The sequence below is a fragment of the Pseudorca crassidens genome, chromosome 18 (assembly GCF_039906515.1).
Source record: "Pseudorca crassidens isolate mPseCra1 chromosome 18, mPseCra1.hap1, whole genome shotgun sequence".
NCBI lineage: Eukaryota > Metazoa > Chordata > Mammalia > Artiodactyla > Delphinidae > Pseudorca > Pseudorca crassidens.
Genome location: NC_090313.1, coordinates 43,860,292 through 43,884,664, shown reverse-complemented (window position 1 = coordinate 43,884,664; position 24,373 = coordinate 43,860,292).

Genomic DNA, 24,373 nt, shown 5'->3' with positions numbered 1-24,373 from the left:
TACATGGAGCTGGGAGGTCTCTGGTGGACCAGTGTCCTGAACTTGGCACTCCACCGCAGTGACACAGCCCTGATGCCTGGCTGGAGCACAAAGAGCTTGTCTTCCACATGCCTCAGAATAAAAGGGAGAGAGAAAAGAAAGAAAGAAAGAAAGAAAGAAAGAAAGAAAGAAAGAAAGAAAGAAAGAAAGATAGAAAGAAAGAAAGAAGACAGAAAGAAAGGAAGGAAGGAAGAAAGAAAGGAAGAAAGAAAGAAAGAAAGAAGATAAAATAAAATAGAAAATAAAATAAAGTTATTAAAAATAATCATTAAGAAAATAAATTTTTTAAGTAATAAAAAAAAGGTCAGACAAATGGTAAAAGCAAAGCTATACAGACAAAATCACACACAGAAGCATATACATTCACACTCACAAAAAGAGAAAATGGGAAAAAATATATACATATATCATTGCTCCCAAAGTCCACCTCCTCAATTTGGGATGATATGTTGTCTATTCAGGTATTCCACATATGCAGTGTACCTCAAGTTGATTGTGGAGATTTAATCTGCTGCTCCTGAGGTAGCTGGGAGAGATTTCCCTTTCTCTTCTTTTTTCGCACAGCTCCCAGGTTCAGCTTTGCATTTAGACTCACCTCTGTGTGTAGGTCACCTCAGGGTGTCTCTTCTTTGCTCAGACAGGATGTGGTTAAAGGAGCAGTTGATTCGGGGGCTCTGGCTCACTCAGGCATGGGGGAGGTAGGGGTACGGATTGTGGGGTCTGCTTGTGGTGGCAGAGGCTGCCATTATGTTGCACGAGTCTGAGGCACACTGTGCATTATCCCGTGGAAGTTGCCCATTTCACGGGACCCTGGCAGTGGCAGGCTGCACAGGCTCCCAGGAGGGGAGGTGTGTATAGTGACTTGTGCTTGCACACAGGCTTCTTGGTGGCTGCAGCAGCAGCCTTAGCATCTCATGCCTGTCTCTGGGGTCCAAGCTGATAGCCATGGCTTGCACCCATCTCTGGAGCTCCTTTAAGCAGCGCTCTTAATCCCCTCTCCTCATGCACCAGGAAACAGAGAGACAAGAAAAAGTCTCTTGCTTCATTTGCAAATATTTTCTCCCATTCAGAGGGTTGTCTTTTTGTCTTGTTTATGGTTTCCTTTGCTGTGCAAAAGCTTTTATGTTTCATTAGGTCCCATTTGTTTATTTTTGTTTTTATTTCCATTTCTCTAGGAGGTGGGTCAAAAAGGATCTTGCTGTGATTTATGTCATAGAGTGTTCTACCTATGTTGTCCTCTATGAGTTTGATAGTGTCTGGCCTTACATTCAGGTCTTGAATCCAGTTTGAGGTTATTTTTGTGTATGGTGTTAGGGAGTGTTCTAATTTCATATTTGTACATGTACCTGTTCAGTTTTCCCAGCACCACTTATTGAACAGGCTGTCTTTTCTCCACTGTATATTATTGCCTCCTTTATCAAAGACAAGGTGACCATATGTGTGTGGGTTTATCTCTGTGCTTTCTATCCTGTTCCATTGATCTATATTTCTGTTTCTATGCCAGTACCATACTGTCTTGATTACTGTAGCTTTGTAGTAAAGTTTGAAGTCAGGGAGTCTGATTCCTGCAGCTCCACTTTTCATTCTCAAGATTGCTTTGGCTATTCGGGGTCTTTTGTGTTTCCATATAAATTGTGAAAATATTTGTTCTAATTCTGTGAACAGTTTGATAGGAATTGCATTAAATCATAGTTTGATAGAAATTGCATTAAATCTGTAGATTGTTTGGGTAGTAGAATCAATTTCACAATGTTGATTCTTCCAATCCTAGATCATGGTATATCTCTCTCTATCGATTTGCATCATCTTTAATTTCTTTCATGAGTGTCTTATAATTTTCTTCACACAGGTCTTTTGTCTCCTTAGGTAGGTTTATTCTTAGATATCTTATTCTTTTTGTTGCAAAGGTAAAAGAGAGTGATTTCTTAATTTCTCTTTCAGATTTTTCATCATTAGTGTATAGGAATGCTAGAGATTTCTTTGCATTAATTTTGTATCCTGCTACTTTACCAAATTCATTGATTAGCTCTAGTAGTTTTCTGGTAGCATCTTTAGGATTCTCTATGTATAGTATCATGTCATCTGCAAAGAGTGACAGCTTTACTTCTTCTTTTCCAATTTGGATTCTTTTTATTTCTTTTTCTTCTCTGATTGCTGTGGCTAAAACTTCCAAAACTATGTTGCATAATAATGGTGAGAGTGGGCAACCTTGTCTTGTTGCTGATCTTAGTGGAAATGGTTTCAGTTTTTCACCATTGAGGAGGATGTTGGCTGTGGGTTTTTCATATATGGCCTTTGTTATATTGAGGAAAGTTCCCTCTATGCCTATGGATTAATCTGTGAAATTTACAAGCAGCTCATGCAGGTCAATAACAAAAAAACAAACAATCCAATCCAAAAATGGGCAGAACACCTAAACAGACATTTCTCCAAAGAAGATACACAGATTGCCAACAAACACATGAAATAATGCTCAACATCATTAATCATTAGAGAAATGCAAATCAAAACTACAATGAGATATCATCTTACACCAGTCAGAATGGCCATCATCAAAAAATCTAGAAACAAGAAATGCTGGAGAGGGTGTGGAGATAAGGGAACAGTCTTGAACTGTTGGTGGGAATGTAAATTGATACAGCCTCTATGGAGAATAGTATGGAGGTTCTTTAAAAAACTAAAAATAGAACTACCGAACGACCCAACAATCCCACTACTGGGTATATACCCTGGGAAAACCAGAATTCAAAAAGAGTCATGTACCAAAATGTTCATTGCCACTCTATTTACAATAGCCAGGACATGGAAGCAACTTAAGTGTCCATTAACAGATGAATGGATAAAGAAGATGTGGCACATATATACAATGGAATATTACTCAGCCATAAAAAGAAATGAAATTGAGTTATTTGTAGTGAGGTGGATGGACCTAGAGTCTGTCATACAGAGTGAAGTAAGTCAGAAAGAGAAAAAGAAATACCGTATGCTAACACATTATATTGAATCTAAGAAAAAAAAAATGTCATGAAGAATCTAGGGGCAAGACGGGAAAAAGATACAGACCTACTTGAGAATGGACTTGAGGATATGGGGAGGGGGAAGGGTAAGCTGTGACAAAGTGAGAGAGTGGCATGGACATATATATACTACCAAAAGTAAAATAGATAGCTAGTGTGAAGCTTCTGCATAGCACAGGGAGATCAGCTCTGTTCTTTGTGACCACCTAGAGTGGTGGGATAGGGAGGGTGGGAGGGAGGGAGACGCAAGAGGGAAGAGATATGGGAATATATGTATATGTGTAACTAATTCACTTTGTTATAAAGCAGAAACTAACACACCATTGTAAAGCAATTATACTCCAATAAAGATGTTAAAAAAAAAGAAAAAGAAAAAAGAAAAAAATCTCCTGCCTCTTCTGCAGCTCCAGACTTTTTCCTGGTCTCCCTTCTGGCTAGCTTTGGTGCACTAGCTCCCTTGAGGCTGTGTTCACGCAGCCAACCCCAGTCTTCTCCCTGGGCTCAGACCTCTGAAGCCCGAGCCTCAGCTTCCAGCCCCCACCCCTCCCCGACGGGTGAGCAGACAAGCCTCTCAGGCTGGTGAGTGCTGGTCGGCACTGATCCTCTGTGCAGGAATCTCTCCACTTTTCCCTCCACACTCCTCTTGCTGTGCTCTCCTCCATGGCTCAGAAGCTTCCCACCTCCGCCACCCGCAGTCTCTGCCTGCAAAGGGCCTTCCTAGTATGGGAAACCTTTCCTCCTTCACAGCTCCCTCGCACTGGTGCGGGTCCTGTCCCTATTCTTTTGTCTCTGTTTTTTCTTTTGCCCTACCCAGGTACGTGGGGAGTTTCTTGCCTTTTGGGAGGTCTGAGGTCTTCTGCCAGCATTCAGTAGGTGTTCTACAGGAACAGTTCCACGTGTAGATGTATTTCTGATGTATTTGTGGGGAGGAAGGTGATCTCCATGTCTTACTCTTCCACCCATTCACTTTTAAACATTTTCTTAGATATTTGGAATCAATGGAAAATTTTATACTCACACACACACATATTTGTATATGTATATTTATATATGCATATGGAATTTATTTGTATAATTTTACTTGTTCCTTATGTATTTATTCCCTAAATCTATGCCTTCATTTACACACACACACACACACACACACACACACACACACACACACACCATATATATATATAAACCAGGGGATTTAAACCTATTGGTATATCCTTACTTCATAAATAACTTGTAATTTTAACTACATATTACCTTGTGCTATTAGAAAATCATAATGGGAATGAAATATTGCAGTTTTATCTTCTTTTTAGAACATTACAAAAATAGGTAAAGTGGTATTTAGATCTATAATGACTAAACCCTGAGTTTATTTATTCAAATAATGTTTTGTATAAAGTTCATGATGTAATTTATATCGATGAGGTTTTTTTCTTAAAGGGATCAATTTATGTACTAATTAATATATCAAAATTAATTTTTTTCTGAATAAACATGAAAAATTATTGATAATTTGGTTATTATGCTAACTGTACAAAATAGACAAAATTATTTCCATAAATCAAATGTCCTTCCAAAATTTTGAGGTAATGTGCTTAAAAGCACATGGTAAGATAAAATATTTATTAAAATATTGCATTGGCAAAGGACTAATAAAATAAACAATGCTGTTATTTCCCAATGTGCTATAATTAAATCAGGTTAAAAGCAAGCCTGTAAGTTAAATAGAAAGAGATAGAAACAGGTGGTATTAGCTGTCATCTGTTAAATCTTAATAAAGATTTCTGACACACTTCCCAGAAATAAAGTGAAAGTCTCTAATGACTAAATATCAAATCCTTTTACAATCCAAAATGCTTTCCAGTACCCCTCTAATTTCTCAATTTTTAAGAAAGAATTAATCAAATTTTCATCAAAAAGATGTGTGTGTGTGGGCAGGGGGTGTACTTCCACACATATGTGTATATGTATGCACGTAAGTAAATAGAGAGATGTTAGAGCATTATGCAATTTATGAAATATACCTTGATTGTACAACAAAGAATTGAAAAAAATGTCTATTCATTCAAAATTATCTATTTATCCAATGTATCTATTTTATCTATCTAATCGTCTCTTATATGTGAAAATTTCTTATGATTTACATCTATAGAAAGGAAAAAGAGCAATACTACTTTTGTCAAAAGCTGTCATTCCAGCAACAGCTCAAAATATTTGTGAATTTTTAATTAATTAAAAATGATATAATCATTTTGAGAAACATTTTCCAAAAAAATAACTTTTATATTTGATTATAATTTATCAATATTTTAAATATTTTGTTTAGTTCCCTCAGAAGTTTACTCTGAATTATTTTTGCTTCATAAAAATACATATTTGCTTATAAAATTTGTTTTATTAGTCTTTATTCAACATTGCATTTGGTATTTTTATTAATTATAGTATATAAAATTAATAAAACAAGTTATTTTTAAAATGTCATTGTTTTGCTTAAGATATTATAATATGTATTATGATGGGAAAGAGAACTAACCTTTTATAAACCCACATTTAGTTAGGTTTCTCATGTAAGGACCAGGCTATTCTCTTTATTAAAAAAAAAAAAATCTCTGTTTTTATGATTACTCCATAATGATTTATATTTTTGCTATTATTAAATTGAACCCTTTAATATTTCATGCTTTATAACACCTTATTGCTGGTTTATAAGAAAATACAAATGTACATTTAAATGTACATTGTGCTCTCCTATATAAATTCTCTTCCTAACTATACAGAGTTTCAATTTTATTTTTTGTTAAAAGTGAAATGATTACAAACATTGCCTACTTTGGAACTTTCACATTCTTTATTGCATTGGTTAAAAACCACAAAAATTTTAAAATTAGGGCTGTTATCAATCATTTGTATCTTGTAAGATACTATAATGGGAAGACCTGTTTCATTGTGAGCTTCACTGATGCTTGGTTTCAGAGAGTCTCTTTTCATCACCTTAAAAAACAATATTATATTTTGCATTCATTAAAATTTTTATGAAAACTTAATTTTAGATTTACATAATATACTATTATTAGATTTAAACTATATTTTTCTCAATTGACATCACAATGTGATAAATTTTAACAGCAGACTTCTGAAGGTGGAACACTTTTTGCATACTGTGAAATTCAAAATTTGTGATCTATTGCTATATTAAATTTTCTAGTATGAAATTTTATATATTTTATATTAAATAAATCATTCAGTTTTCTTTTTAGGTTTTGACATTTTATTCTAACTGTGCAAGATAATTTGGCAAAATCTTATTTTTTTCTATTCTCTAACTACATTTTTATCTAGGATTAATTATGTCTGATAATGTTTTCTGGGCCCTGTGCCAGTGCAAAGAGACTTATTCTGAATTTTTTTCCTTTGCTGCATAAGTATTTTTTATTAAGTTTTTATATTTCTTCTTGGGTCAAATTTTGACAATTTATAAAATTATTTATAGTCAATAATTTCAATTGTATTGATATTAATAATATGTTATTTTAAATCTTACTCTCTTTTACCTCAGTGTGTTGAGTCTCCCTTTACAATTTCTTCTTCATCTCCCTTGTACTTTATCATTAGCTTTGTCATAGTTTATTTAAAAAACATAAACCCTTGAAATCATATATCATACCAATTTTTTATTTTAATATTTTCTAAATAATTAATATTTGCTCTGTATTTTACTCCCGCCTTTATTGGTTTTTATTTTACATACCTTTAATATAGAAAATTTGCTCATTTATTTTACTGAATTCTTATAAAAAGAAACTTTTATGAATATTGTGTCCTTACACTGAACTAAATTCAACTTTTCCTAATGTCCATGCAGTTTTGTAAATCTTTTTATTAAAACACATATACATAGAGAAAAGTACATAAACATACAGCTTAATGAATAGTCACAATGACACATATGCATAAGCACCACTTTTATCTGGAAATAGAACACTGACAACGCCTTTGAAGTTCTCCTTGTGCTCCTCCCAGCTAACACTCCTTTTCTCCAAAGTCTACCGTTATTCTGACTTTCATTATCATAGAATATTTTTATCTATTTTTGGACTCTGTACACATAGAATCATATAATATGCTTTCTTTTCTGCTTGCCTTCATTTGCTCAATATTATTCTTGTGATATTCATTCATACTGGTGCATGGAATAATATAGTTCATTCTTTTCATTAATATGGTATTCCATTGCATGAATGTATCAGAATTTGATACAATTAACAATTGTATCAACCATTGTCAATAATTTTATGATTGATTGGTGTCATTTCTACTTTTTGTTGTTCCCTGTGTGGAGCTAATACTAGGAACATCATGTGAACATTCTTATCCATGTATTTGGATGAACTTATGATTACATTTCTGTGTATTATACATCTTGTATGGGCATTAAGAATTCATAGAATATGCTTATTTTCAATATGCAAACCCTGTCAAATTGTTTTCCACTATACTTATATGAATTTACAACTCCAGCAGTGAATAATAATTCTGACAGCTCCACAACATTGCTAAGTCTTGATGGCTTCTCTCTTTTACTTTTTATTTTTACTAAATGCTAGTATAATCTATGAAGGTATGTTATTATGGTAATAATTTCATTTTCTGCATGACAAATAAGGCTGAACACTTCATTACCGTATTGGGTACTTAATCATTAGTCTTCTTAAATTGCTTTTTCAATTGTTTTTCTATTGTTAAAAACTGAATTTTCCGTTTCATTTTTATTTTTTTGTAAAGTTCCTTACATTCTCTGGATATGAGAGTTTAAAGAAAATAGGTACAATGGTCTTTTGCCACCCTATGACTTGCCTTTAACTTCTTTTACTAGAGTCTTTTGAAGAGTCCATTAATAAAAAATATTCAAGAGACTCCATAAATAAAATATAATTTTCCACATTTTAATCAGCATTTAGTACTTTTATGACCCTTTGGAAAAAATGTTGCCTACCTCTAAAGTAATGAATATATTTCAAATGTTATTGTATAGAAAGTAATGAATACATTTTATAGATTATTATCTAGAAGCTTTCATGTTTTTGCTTCTATTTAAATCTACAACCCACCTAGAATCAAACCTGGCTTCTCCCAAACTAACGGAGTCTGTCCCAGTAAACCTGTGTCATGCAGCAGAAAGGAAGGCAAGTTCCTGGAAGTCAGTAGACTCCAAAATTATAGAAGATATTTCCCCCCTTTAAATTTTCCATATTTTCTCTCTTTATAATATTTTTCATAGATTCCCTGCTGTTCTTATTGATCACTATTTACTAATTTTTGAAAAGTACATGTGTCTCAGAGGGGAGGCAACAACCATGAGATCTATATAATAATAACATGAAAATATAATTTAGGGAAACTTCTTTCTTTTCTCTCTCCTTCCTAATGTTTACCACAACTTTTATTCTTCAATATTAGATCTAAAAAAATTCTGCAATATGATTATGATGTGCATGTGTGTAATTTTTTGTGCGTTTATTCTGTATTTAGTTTTTTTTGAGCTGCTTTGTTATGTGGATTTTAAATTATCAAGTTTGAAATTTCAGGGTACATTATTTTTTATATATTATTTTCCCTTTTCCTCCAATCTTCCTTTATTTAAGACTCCAGTTTCATGGTGTGGTGGGTTGAATTGTAAACCTCAAAATATATGTTTACCAAGAACCTTAGAATGTGACCTTATTTGGAATAAGGATCTTGAAAGTATAATTAAGGATCTCAAGATGAAGTCATACTAAATTTAGGGTCTTTCCCAAATTTAATGAGAGGAATCCATTTAAGGGAAAAAGAGGAGCAAATACAAAGACACACAAAGGAAAAGGCCATGTGAAGACAGAGACAGAGATTGAAGTCAGAGCCTCCAGAAGGAACCAACCTTGCTGATACCTTGATTTCAGAATTCTGAAATCCAAAACTATGAAAGAATACTTTTCTTAGTTGTTTTAAGCCACTAAGTTTTTGGTAATTTGTAATGGCAACAGTGAACTAATGCACAGGGATATGAAAACACCTGATATTCTCCCACAATTAACTGTGATTCTGTTCATTTTTTCTCTTCTTTTATTCTATGCTTCATCTTTCATAATTTGTATTATGTTTTAAAGTTTTTGGGGTTTTTTTCCCCTTCTGAAGCATCTTCTCCACTACTAAATCCATCTAAAGAAGTTTTTATTTAGGAGGCATTTTTAATCTCAAAATAATTCATTGGATACCTTAATATTCTTTTTCTCATTATATTATATTTTCATTAAATACCTGACTTAGTGAGAATATCTGTCCTATGTTCTGTGTGCCAATTCCATCATATCTATCATTATTTAGTATGATTCTATTAACTGGTGGTTTTATGTCACATATCCCTGTGTCTTTGAATGTATAATAAATTCTGATTAGATTCTATGTATTGTGAATATTATGTTGATGAAAATGAACATTGTTGTGTTCATTAAAGACTATTGGATGCTGTTTCACTCTCTGTTATTTGAAAATGACCTTAAACCTCTTAACAGTTCTAAGTTTTGTTAAGGTGTATTTAGTGTAGCCTTATTCAAAGGCTAGTTTACTACTAGTACTACTAATACTTCTGGTACTACTGCTACTGGTGTCACTCCTGAATGCCCCAGGTGTCATAATAAATGTTGCCTCTGGTTGGCAAAAATTCAAAGGGAACTAATTAATTTATAGCTATCCAGCCAGGGAGTTTTATCCCATGTAGCCATGGGTTCGTATTTATCAAAACACTTAAAAGGACCACTTATGTAGGTTACTTAGTATCTTTCCTGCATAGGTTTCTTTGCAATCATACTGTCCCCAAATTCCAGCCATCTCCACCTCTTCAAACTTGTGTATCTCAATTTAGAAAGACATTGTGCTCTGCTTGAGTTCTGTACTATGCTTAGGTGTCTTATCATGGTTCCAAAAGAATCTCTAAGCAAAAGCCCAGGACCATTATGAAAATTACTTCATTTATTTCCCTTCATTTAGTGAAAACCAACCAGTTGTCACTGTTTCCACTGTCTGAAAAAAGCTGTCCAATTTATTTTATCTGGTTTTCTGGTTGTTTATAATGGGGTGGAAAGTCCAATCCCTCATTCTCTATCAACACCAAAAGTGGTAATCTTTTTCAATTATATATAAGCATGTTAAATTATTAAATAATATTTAACTAATTTAATGATATCATTCTATTATAAATAGTGAAAGTACTATATTTAAAGTGTTTTCGTATTATTATACTTTATAGACATAGTAAAAAGATACGTTCTATTCATCTATTATGCTCTATGAATATCTGTTCTTGAAGACTATCATGAGCACATTGCAAATATGCAAGTTTTGTTGGCTGTCTTGACACTCCTGAGCATATATCTATAAAGACACACCTTGCAGTTATTGTGAATTCTGTTCCACACCACTGTAGCAAAGTAAGCATTGCAATAAAAAAGCCACACAATTTTTTCCATTGCATATAAAATTTACATTTACATTATATTGCAGTCTATTAAGTGTGTAATCATTTTATGTCTAAAAAATGTACATACCTTAATTTTAAAATATTTTATTGCTGAAAAACCCTAACCATCATCTGAGTCTTCAAAAAGTTGTAGTCATTTTGTTAGTGAAAATCGTGTCCATATGTTAATGGCAGTGGTTGCTGAAGGTTGGGTTGGCAGTTGCAATTTCTTAAAATAAAACAGCAACAAAGTTTGCCACTTAGATTGACTCTTACTTTCACAAGCAATTTCTCTGTAGCATGCAATGCTTTTTGATAGCATTTTACCATGGCAGAACTTCTTTTGAAATTGGAGTCAATTTCTCAAACACTGATGCTGCTTTATCAGCTAAGTTTATGCAATATTCTAAATGATTTGTTGTTGTTTCAACAATCTTGACAGCATTTTCAGCAGTGGTATATTCAATCTCAATAAACCACTTTTTACCATCCATAAAAAGCAGTTCCTCAACCATGAAAGTTTTATCATGATATTCAGTCACATCTTTGGTCTCCACTTTTAATTCTAGTTCTCTTGCTATTTCTACAAAATCTGTAGTTACTTCCTTCACGGAAGTCTTAAACCCATCAAGTCACCCATGAGTGTTGGAGTCAACTTCTTCCAAACACCTGTTAATGTTGATATTTTGACCTCTTCTGATGAATTATGAATGTTCTTCATGCATCTAGAAAGGTGAATCCTTTTCAGAGGTTTTCAATTTACTTTGCCCAGATCCATCAGATGACTCACCATCTAGGACAGCTATAACCTTACAAAATATATTTCTTAAGTAAGACTTGAAAGTAGAAATTATTCCTCGATCCATAGGCTGCAGAATGGATGTTGTGTTGGCAGGCATAAAAACAACATGAATCTCATTGTTTGTCCCCATCAGAGCTCTTGGGTGACCAGGTGCATTGTCAGAGAGCAGAAATATTATGAAAGGAATCTTTTTCTGAGCAAAAATCTCAACAGTGGGCTTCAAATAGTCAGTAAGTTATGCTGTTAACTGATGTGTTTTCATCCAGGCTTTGTTGTTCCATTTATAGAGCACAGACAGAGTAGAATTAGCATAATTCTAAAGGACCCTAGGATTTTCAGAATGGTAAATGACTTCACCTTTAAGTCCCCAGCCACATTAACTCCCAACAAGATAATCAGCTTGTCCTTTGAAGCTTTAAAGCCAGGCATTGACTTCTCTTCTCCAGCTATGAAAGTTCTGAATGTTATCTTCTTCCGATATAAGGCTACTTTACCTACATTGAAAATCTGTTGTTCAGTGCAGCCACCTTCATTAATCACCTTAGCTAAATCTTCTGGATAACTTGCTGCAACTTCTACATCAGGATTTTCTGCTTCCTCTTGCACTTTTATGTTATGGAGAGGACTTCTTTCCTTCAACCTCATGACCCAACCTCTGCTAGCTTCAAATTTTCCTTCTGCACCTACCTCACCTCCCTCAGCCTTCACAGAATTGAAGAGAGTTAGGGTCTTGCTTTAGATTAGGCTTTGGCTTAAGGGAATGCTGTGGCTGATTTGATCTTCTACCCAGACCAATAAAACTTTCTCCATACCAGCAATAAGTCTGTTTTGTTTTCTTATCATTAATGTGTTCACTGGAGTAGCACTTTAAATTTCCTTCAAGAGCCTTTCTTAACGTTCACAACTTGGGTGTTTGGCACAAGAGGCCCAGCTTTCAACACATCTCAGTTTTAGACATGCTTTTCTCGCTAAGTTTGATCTTTTCCAGCTTTGGATTTAAAGTGAAAGACATATGACTCTTTCTTACACTGAAACACTTAGAGGCCTTTGTAGGGTTATTAATTGGCCTAATTTCAATAGTGTTGTGTCTCAGGGACTAGGGAGACCTCTGGAGAAGGGGAGAGGTGGGGGGATGCACAATTGTTGGAGCAGTCAAATCACACAACATCTATCTACTAGTCTCATCACTTTATATGGGTGTTGTTCTTGGCACCCCAAAATAATTGCAATAGTGACATCAAAGATCACTGATCTCAGATCACCATAACATATAATAATAATGAAAGTTTTGAAATATTGTGAGAATTATCAAAAATGTGATGTAGAGGAACCAATTGAACAAATGCTGTTAGAAAAATGGCACCAATAGACTTGCTTGATGCCAGGTTGCCACACACCTTCAATTTGTAAAAAACTCAATATCTGCAATAAAGCAAAGCACAATAAAACAAGGTATTCCTGTATTAGTATCTTTTAAAAACTTATGTGTACAATGTTTATTCATGTGAGTAGATCACTGAGAGGCAGAATTATAAGAGTTATATATTCCAAATCCCAGCCTGTTATTTAGGTCTTGGCACTATTTTCTAACTTCCTATTATATTTTGGTTACCTTTATAAGTCTAATTTCTTTTCTAAATTATTTTCTTCAGCACATCCAAATGCATGCACAATACATAAATTGTTTACAAAGAGTACAACTTTAACACTTATTACATTTGAAGGTCTTGCTTTTAACCATTATACCCTAAGGGAGGGAGTATATCACAATGGTTTAAGAACATGGTGTCTGGAGTGGTGCTGAGTAGGTGAACACACCAACTTGTCACTTTTTACCAAATGGCCAGTGTAATAAGAAAATTGATTAGACACTCTCATGGCCTTAGTTTCCTCAGCTGTGGGTTGAAATTAAAGAAAATATTTACCACATAGAATTGTTTTTGAGAAATGAGTGAGAAATGACTTATTAATGTACTTCATACAATGATTGGTCCACGGAACAAAACAGCAAAAGTTAGTTACTATTTTAATTTTGGACATAATATGGTGATTTCTATCCCATTCCATATGAGTTCATTTGATTCAAGATCTGGTATTCATTTCTAATTATATTGATTGCTTCTTGGCAAGATCAGTAGGTATCTGGAGGACAGATATGGAAGGTGACTTTTAAATTTAAAAAGTTACTAATAAAGGCCCGCCCCTTCAAGCCAAAGCCTCCTCCACCTGCACAGTCTCCAGAGTCCTGAGCACCACCACTGTCAAAGCTTCCTCTGGAATCAGTCCTGGGCACCCCAGCCTGAGACAGGAAGCCACCAGTGCTGAAGGGGGCTGAGTGCTAAAGCTTGTGGTCAGGAGAGTGGATCTGGGGAGAGGACCAGTGTTGGCTGCACAGAGAAAACCTGAGGGAATGGGAGTGAGGGGCTCCATGGCCAGGAATGCTCCTACAGGAAGTGTGGTCTGCCTTGGAAATGCGACACCACTGTTGAGTGGTGTGCAAGGGGCAGGGCTGCCATTGCAAGCGCCTTCCCCACCCAATGGCCCCTGCTTCTGTGGTCACTTGGAGGGACTCACACCAGAGTGAATGTGTCCCAGTCTGTTGCATCTTCCTGTTGGTCTCTGTTGCTGCAGGCACTTCACACACACCAAAGCTGCGGCCACCTTATCCATCCTCAGCCTGAGCGAATAATTGCTCCAAACAGTCTGAGGGCTCCAATCAGTCACTGCTTCTGCCCTTCTTGCCTGGGCAGGGAACAGACACCTGAGTGTGGCCCATACATAGAGGTGGGACCAAAACCAAAGCTGAGCTCAGAGACTATGTGATTAAGAAAGAGAAACAGAAATCTCTCTGTGCAGCTGAACAAGACACAGGTTAAATTCACATGATCTGCTTGGTAAATCCTGTATCTGTGGAATATCTGAATGGGCAATAAGTACTATCAACAACTGAGAACAGTCTAAATTTGGCAGCTGTGGACTTTGGGGGCAAGTACATGTGGAAGTTGGGTCAGGTCAGGGTCTGAGCTGGTCCAACAGTGCCCACAGCAAGTCCAGAGAACTACCTAGTGTTAGTGGAGGGCCTCCTGGGGAGGCAAGAGTTGGCTATGGCTCACTGGAGGAACAAGGACACTGAGAGTGGAGGTCTCAGGAAAATATTATTACTATTTTTTTCTTTTCATTTTTTGTTTCATTATGTTCTGTTGTTGTTTTGTTATTTTTTCTTTTTAATTATTTTTTTCTTTTTTGTTTCCTAATTTTTTAATATTTTTTTATTTTTCAATTTTTACCTGTTTTGTGTTTTTTTCTTGTTTTTCATTTTGTCTTTTTTGTTTGTTTTGTTGTTTTATGTCTTGATCATTTTGGTTTATTTGTTTAATGTTTTCTTTGTTTTTTTTAGTTTGATTTCTCTTTTTCTTGTGTTTTGTTTTTTTATTTTTGTTATTTCTGTTTTTATTGTTAGTTTTTGTTTTTTTTTTTTTTCTGCTTCTTTTCTTTTTTTGTTTGGTCTTGCTTTTATCATTTATCTTGGATTTTGTTTGCTTGTTTTCTTTGTTGTATTTTATTCTTTTCTTTTTCTGGCTCCACCATGCAGCTGGCATGGTCTTTGTTCCCTGGCCAAGTGTCATGCCTGAGCCTCTAGGGTAGGAGTGCTGTGTCCAAGATGCTAGAATGCCAGAGAATTCCTGGCCCCAGGGAATATTAATCAGCATGAGCACTCCCAGAGGTCTCCGTCTCAACACAAAGTCCTAGCTCCACCCAAATGCCTACAGGCTCCACTGCTGGATGCCCCACACCAAACAACTAGCAAGACAGGAACACAGCCTCACCCATCAGCAGACAGGATGCCTAAAGTCATACTATGCCCACAGACACCCCCCAAAACATCACCTGACATGGTCCAGCCCATCAGGGACACAAGACTCAGCTCCACCCACCAAAGCACAGACACAAGACCCTCCCACAAAGAATCCTCCAAAAGCCCCTGTAACAGCCTCATCAATGAGGGGGCAAATAAAGAAGAAGCAAGAGAAACAATGACCCTGCAGCATACAGAAAGGAGACCACAAACACAGTAAGTCAGACAAAATGAGATGACAGAAAAATATGTTACAGATGAAGGAGCAAGGTAAAAATCCATAAGACCAAATAAATGAAGAGAAAATAGGCAATATACCTGAAAAAGAATTCAGAGTAATGATTCTTAAGATGATCCAAGATCTTGAAAATAGAATGGAGACACAGAAATAGAATAGAGACAAAATAAATATTTGACAAGGACCTAAAGAACAAAAAGCAGTGATGAACAACACAATAACTGAAGTGAAAAATACACTAGAAGGAATCAATAGCAGAATAACTAAGGCAGAAGAACAGATAAGTGAGCTGGAAGATAGAATGGTGGAAATAACTGCCACAGAGCAGAATAAAAAGAAAATAATAGGATGCAAAGAAATGAGGACAGTCTCAGAGACTTCTGGGACAATATTCAAAGCACCAACATTTAAATTATAGGAGTCAAAAAAGAAGAAAAAGAGAAAGGGTCTGAGAAAATATTTGAAGAGATTATAGTTGAAAACTTCCCTAACATGGGAAATGAAATTGTCACCCAATTCCAGGAAGGACAGAGAGTCCTATACAGGATAAACCCAAGGAGAAACACACCAAGACACATATTATTCAAGCTAACAAAAATTAAATACAAAGAAAAAGTATTAAAACCAGCAAGGGAAAAGAAAAATATAATATACAAAGGAATCCCCATAAGGTTTTCAGCTGATTTTTCAGCAGAAACTCTGCAGTCCCGAAGGGAGTACCATAGTATATTTAAAGTGATGAAAGGGAAAAACTTACAACAAAGACTACTCGAGAATTCAGCACCACCACACCAGCTCTACAACAAATGCTAAAGGAACTTCTCAAAGTGAGAAATACAAGACCAGAAAAAGACCTGTGAAAACAAACTGAAAACAATTAAGAAAATGGTAATAGGAACATACATATCAATAATTACCTTAAATATGAATGGATTAAATGCTCCAACCAAAAGACACAGGCTGGCTGAATAGATAAAAAACAATACCCGTACATATGCTGTCTACAATAGACCCATTTCAGACTTAGGGACACATACAGACTGAAAGTGAAGGGATGGAAAAATATATTCCATGCAAATGAAAATCAAAAGAAAGCTGGAGTAGCAATACTCATATCAGACAAAATGGACTTTAAAATAAAGACTATCACAAGAGACAAGGAAGGACACTACATGATGATTAAGGGATCAATCCAAGAAGAAGATGCAACAATTGTAATTATCAATGCACCCAACATAGGAGCACCTCAATACATAAGGCAAATGCTAACAGCCATAAAAGGGGAAATTGATACTAACACTATAAGTGGGGAACTTAACACTCCATTCACACCAATGGGCAGATCATTCAAAAAGAAAATTAATCAGGAAACACAAGCCTTAACTGACACATTAGACCAGATAGACTTAATTGATATTTATAGGACATTCCATCTGAAATCAGCAGAACACACTTTCTTCTCCAGTGAATATGGAACATTCTCCAGGAGAGATCACATCTTGGGTCACAAATCAAGCCTTGGTAAATTTAAGAAAATTAAAATCATATCAAGCATCATTTCTAACCACAAGGCTAAAGAACAATCACAATTAATGAAATTGAAACTGTGATTAAAAATCTTCCAGCAAAAGAAGTCCAGGACCAGATGGCTTCATAGGTGAATTCCATCAAACAACTGGAGAATAGCTAACATCTATCCTTCTCAAACGCTTCCAAATAATTGCAGAGAGAGGAACACTTGTTATGTTATTCTACAAGGGCACATCACCTTGATACCAAAACTAGACAAAGATATCACAAAAAAGACAATTACAGGCCAATATCACTGATGAACATAGATGCAAAAATCCTCAATGAAACACTAACAAACAGAATCCAAAAACACATTAAAGGATGATACACCATGAACAAGGGGAATTTATCCTAGGGATGAAGGATTCTTTAATATATGTAAATCAATCAATGTGATACACCATATTAATAAATTGAAGAATAAAAACCATATGAAAATCTCAATAGATGCAGAGAAAGCTTTTGACAAAACTCAACACTCATTTATAATAAAAACTCTCCAGAAAGTGGGCATAGAGGGAACCTCCCTCAATGTAATAAAGGCCTTTTATGACAAAGCCCACAGCAAACATCATTTGTAATGGTGAAAAACTGAAAACATTTCCTCTAAGGTCAGGAAGAACAGAAGGATGTCCACTCTCACCACTATCATTAAACATAGCTTTGGAAGTCCTAGCCATGGCACTCAGAGAAGAAAAATAAATAAAAGGAATACAAATCAGAAAAGAAGAAGTATAACTGTCACTGTTTGCATATGACATTATACTATACATAGAAAATCCTAAAAATGCCACCAGAAAACTAGTAGAACTAATTAATGAATTTGGTAAAGTTGCAGGATAAAAAATCAATGCACAGAAATCTCTTATATTCTGATACACTAACAACAAAATATCAGAAAGAGAAATTAAGGAAACAATCCCATTTACCATAGCCATGAAAAGAATAAAATACCCAGGAATAAACCTACCTAAGGAGGCAAAAGACCTGTACTAAGAAATCTATCAGATACTGATGAAAGAAATCAAAGACAACACAAACAGATGGAGAGATATACCATTTTCTTGGATTGGAAGAATCAATATTGTGAAAATGACTATACTACCCAAAGCAATGTACAGATTCAATGCAATCCTTATCATTTTACCAATGGCATTTTTCAAAGAATTAGAATGAAAAAATTTACAATTCGTATGGAAACACAATAGAACCCAAATAACCAAAACAATCTTGAGAAAGAAAAATGGAGCTGGAGGAATCAGACTCCCTGACTTCAGACTATATTACAAAGCTACAGTGATCAAGACAGTATGGTACTGGCACAAAAATAGAAATATAAACCGGTGGAACAGGATAGAAAACCCAGAGATAAACCCATGCACCTATCATCACCTAATCTATGATAAAGGAGGCAAAAATATGCAGTGCAGAAAAGACAGCTTCTTCAATAAATGGTGCTGGGAAAACCGGACAGCCATATGTAAAAGAATGAAATTAGAGCACTACCTAACACCATACACAAAAATAAACTCAAAATTGATTAAAGACCTAAATGTAAGACCGGACACTATTAAACTCTTACAGGAAAGCATAGGAAAAACACTCTTTCACATAAATCACAGCAAGATCGTTTTTGACCCACCTCCTAGAGTAATGAAAATAAAAACAAAAATAAATGAACGGGATCTAGTGAAACTTAAAAGCTTTTGCATAACAAAGGAAGCTATGAGCAAGACGAAAAGACAACCCTCAGAATATTTGCAAACATATCAATGGACAAAGGATTAATCTCCAGAATAAAAAAAAACAGCTCATGCAGTTCAATAGTAAAAAAACAAACAATCTAATCAAAAATGGGCAGAAGACCTAAATAGACAGTTCTCCAAGAAGACATACATATGACCAACAAACACATGAAAAGATGCTCAACATCACTAATTATTAGGGAAATGCAAATCAAAACTACAATGTGGTATCACCTCACATCGGTCGGAATGGCCATCATCAAAAAATCCACAAACAATAAATGCTGGAGAGGGTGTGGAGAAAAGGGAACCCTCTTACACTGTTAGTGGGAATGTAAATTGATACTGCCACTATGGAGAACAGTAACTACCATATGACCGAGCAATCCCACTCCAGGGCATATACCTGGAGAGAATCATAATTCAAAAAAGGTAATGCACCCCAATAGTCATTGCCACACTATTTACAATAGTCTGGACTTGGAAGCAACCTAAATGTCCATCTACAGCAGAATGGATAAGGAAGATGTGGTACATATATACAATGGAATATTACTCAGCCAGAAAAGAATGAAATTGTGCAATTTGCTGAGACATGGATAGACCTAGAGACTTAGAGACTTTCATACAGAGTGAAGTATGTCAGAAAGAGTAAAACATATATCGTATAATATTGCTTATACGTGGAATCTAGGAAAATGATACAGTTGAACATATTTGCAAAGCAGAAATAGAGACACAGATGTAGAAAATTGACATATGGATACCGGTGGGGAGAAGAGGGGGTGGGATGAATTGGGAGAATGGGATTGACATATATATATATATATATATATATATATATACTGCTATGTATAAAATATATAACTAATGAGAACCTACTGTATAGCACAAGGAACACTACTCAGTGCTCTGTGGTGATCTAAATGGGAAGGAAATCAAAAAAGAGGGGATATATACATACATATAGCTGATTTACTTTGCTATACAGCAGAAACTAACACAACATTGTAAAACAATGTACTCCAAAAAAAGTTAATTTAAAAAAAGTTACCAATAAATTAACAATATGAATATTTATATCAACAAATTAATAATATTAATAAATAATATTTTAAGTTTAAAATTTGGTTTATATGCAAGTAACTGTTCAAAAATAAATAAGTAAATTTAAAACAAAAATAATGTTTAGACTTTGTGATACCCTGGAGGGATTATTATTGTTTTAAAGTACTTAGAACATCAACGATTCAAACATATTTATTGAGATCAATGAGACTAAATTAGTGGTCTGTTCATGACTTATAGAATCCTATTAAGAATTTTTTTATGATTTTAAAAATAATCCCCCAAACATATATGTTTAATAAAGGAAGCCCAAGATGCACATACGCATACACACATTCACACACACACACACGCAAAAACACACAGATTAGATAGACATACCTATCTATACCTTAACTGACTATTAATTTGGTCTGAGAGCCTCCTTATTTTTATATTTAGTTGCAAAATTCTGAAATTTGGGGAATATATGTGTCTGCTAGTATCTAAAATAGGTTTCCTGTAGGTAATAATTCTGGTATTGTCAAAAGCAAATGAGAATTTTAAGTTCAAGAATCAGTCATTTAATGTCCTTGTTCTCCATAAAACCATAATAAAGTAAGCAATTTGAATTATTCATGACTATGAATAAGTATTTAGTAAAACAGGCTCTTGGGACTTTGTTCTAGCTGCTACTGAAAAATGGTTCCCATTAGAATTTTGATTACAAGGGAAACCAAGAATGAAATTCAAATTCCAGTAACGTTTAACAGTATTTTACAGTAAAAATGCTACATATAGAAAAGACATATATAATGAAAATACATGATTTTAAGTATGCCTAATTAATTACATATATTGTTCAGGTGCTACATTATAGAAAGATAATTCCCTTACAATCATTATACTCAGCTGAAAATTCTTTAAACACTCTAGTTTAAAAGAGAGAAAAGCAATGTTTAGAGACTGAAAAATTTCTCATGCTATTTCCTTTTTAGTGCTCATCTGTTATTTTAATTACATTGTGTTTGTTGCTAAACTTCATTAAAAATGGATTATTTTAAAACTATTTATGGTTCACCAGAAAGGAAATTATTGATTTATTATCAAATAATTAATCAAGAAATATTACATCCTTATTCTGACTGGCAAATTTGACATAATATTTTAAACCTGTAATATTATATTTCTACACATAATTTAATATCTAAATATGAATTGATGTTTGTCCAAGGGATTATCATTATTACTATTATCTTTACAATGTTTTCTCCATGGTGGCTTCTGTTAACATCTTACCAATATCAAGCAAATAACACCTAAAGGAATTAAGTACATTGCAAATAACGTGAAGAAATTAGTTTTTAATAACTTAGGTTGTACTCTAAATACATAAATGCAGTAGAGTAATTCAGGTCACATTAGATTTTGAAGGTCATTAAACACTAAGCGATTCAATATAGGAATAAATATAGTATTACAATTTATTTTTAGAATGTTTTATTGTTTAATAAAAGACAAAGAATTATGGTACACTTTTTTTAAAGTATGTTTGCTTTTTGTTATTATATAAATGGATGTAATAAATTAAAACATCCAACTACTTAGTTACATCCATGTTTCTACAGTACTATATATTAGTTACTGATATCACCTGTACTTTCACATTAAAAAAAATCCAATATATAAATAAATTTGAGAAAGCTACAACATATTTTTAAAATGAGCCAGTACACTGAATAGCATTAGCTTTACATGTAACTGATTCACTGTGACTAATACGTATTTAAATATCCTCATTAAACATTGTTTATGAATATTCATGCCAAAACATTATTTGCACATGCTGAAAAATGAATATTAATAGGCTGTCTACTAACATGAAAACAAAGGGACTATGGAAAGATATCTACAAAATCTAGGACAGGACATTTCATATAGTAGTGGTTCAACAACTATTTCATAAGGTAATAAGTAATAATTTTAAGCTATAGCAACTCCGATTTAATAAGAACACACTATTTTTAAAAATAAAATCTTCCTAAGAAATGCTTTACATTCTACAGGGAATATACATAATACTAGAATTTTAAGGGTTTGTAATTCTAAATCATGCATTTTGAAGGTTTTGTCTCAAATTTAATAGGAATATTTTATTTAGTTGACTATGTGATGATGTAACTTATCTTTGTGAATGCCATGTTTGTCAGAACATAGTATCAATTTGTAGTAAGTGCCTGAAATGCAATATCTTTTTGTATTTAATTTATGTATATCCTGGCTAGTTCTATAAATTATTTAATACACTTGGTTCTTTATTTTACCAGCATGTATATCAGATTTAATGCACTGCAATTGTCCTATCATAAAAGAAGCCTTCAATATTAGAAGTACCTATATATAATGTGGCAACTGATAATACAACAAACCTGGATGTGCCTGAGAATGATATGTTGCTTCCAATAAATATGGATCAAATTCTAAAGTATATTTTATAGCTAATACCTTCACACTAAGATAAGACTAAAGAGAGTACACTTGTAGAAAAAACATTATTAAGAGTATTGGTGTTGTTGACATGGGTCACAACTAATCAGAATCTATTCATGCCAAAAGGAATGATTTGTTGCAAATACGCTTCAGAGGCAGTAGTTAACCCTATTTTTACCCCCTTAAATCTGTAATCTGGAATGAAAAATGTATTTAAGTGATATTTTGTTATATTTTTAAATTTTTCTTAGAACTGTATGCTTCTACTTTTTCAACTCTCTTACTTTCAGAAAGAACAAAGTTAATTAATATTTTAGTAAAAACTTTTGTATATTTTATCAAATATTTTCCTCATAATATTACATTATTGAAATAATAAGTCCTACAAGCTAGTAAATTTATGTGAGCTACATTTTTGGAATAAATCAATAAAATGACTATAAAGAGCTATATATTTAAGCATTTTTGTATTTGTTTTTCTTAAACTGTTACTTGCATTATATCTGTATCTATATATCTATATATATCTCTATTATGTATACATATTCATTTCTTAATCTGGCACTAAGATCAATGCATATGTATGACCTATTAAAAATGCAATATAATTAATTTTGATCTATTTATTTTTATATCTCTATATCTTCATCATCTTTGGAGGACACAAACACTTCACCTTGGGAAATGTGGACATTTATCCAATAGCATGACAGATATTTTTTAGTGTCTTTTATACCAGACTTTGTGTTGACTGAAAATACAAGATGTAAATATATAGCTTGCTTTTCAGAAGCTTAGGCTAACTAGGAACCCAAATACAAATAATGGTTTAATCATAAATCAACCATTTTTTGATAAGGATATACAGAGGATGCTAAAGGAATCAAGCAATTATGTTTATTTCTGAAAGTTAGAGAGGTCTTTCCAGAGCATTAAAACCTTGCACTAAGATTTGAGGAATGGTATGAAATTCTACAAATGAGAAATCAGTGTTGCAAAGGTGTGATGGGCAAAGATTTATTTATTCAATCTTCAAATAAGCATTGACCATCTACCATATCACCAGAGGTGGGGACTTATATTAAAAAAAAAAAAAAAAAAGCAAGAGGTGTAGAATTGCTCATATATAGATCCTGGGAAAAATCACAGTGAATGTGCCAAGCATGCTAATTTATGTTAACTACTACCCCTCCCTTCTCCCTTTTCCACACACAAATTGGCTGCCAGGCACAGGCATTCATACATGTATATGCACGTCTCACATCACAAGTTTGTTTCCATATTTGCAATTGGAAACTTTCTCTCTCTTAATATTGTAAAATAATAAGGTACAATATGCAAATGTGCCAACAGATTTCTTAATAGGAGATAGCTAATTTCATATCCAGCTACACAATTTTAAACAATGTCAGGAGCAATTACTCCCTAAATTCCAGGATCTCCAGCTGATACCAATTTCTCAACCTCTGATGTACTTCCTCCTGATCCTTAAATTTCAGGCTAAACAAACCAAATATACAATGATAAAGGGAAATTAAATAATAGTTTTTAAAAGTTTATACTTAAAAAAATGACAAGCATCAAATAACAGACACCAAATCAATCTATGGTAACCTATAAGATGGGACAAAGACACAGATGCTTCAGTGGTGGTGGAGTAGAATTTTTAGACTGCAAATCTGACTGACCCTGATCATGTTTGGGAGACATTTTTTTTTATCATGTCTCTCCATAGTGATACCTGAGATTAGGGACAATGGGGGAACTTTGTAGAGGTCTTAAGATTCCATTACAGGTTGGTCTGCTTTACAACATCTCAGAAATTACTTTAGCAGTATAACAATCACCAGCACTTTGGGATATTTGGGGGAATACAGTTATCTTAATACACTTAGCTGCTCTTTCATTTCAGTTTCAAGGACTCTCTTAACTAGTACCAATTTCAGTATTTTATTTATTATGAAGATTTTTTTCCTTTGAATAAGGACATGGGCCTTGGAGATCATTCCTCATTATCCTCAGCTCTGAGAGCTTTACCACAGTTATACCATTCCTTATTTTATGGGCTTCTGTTCTAC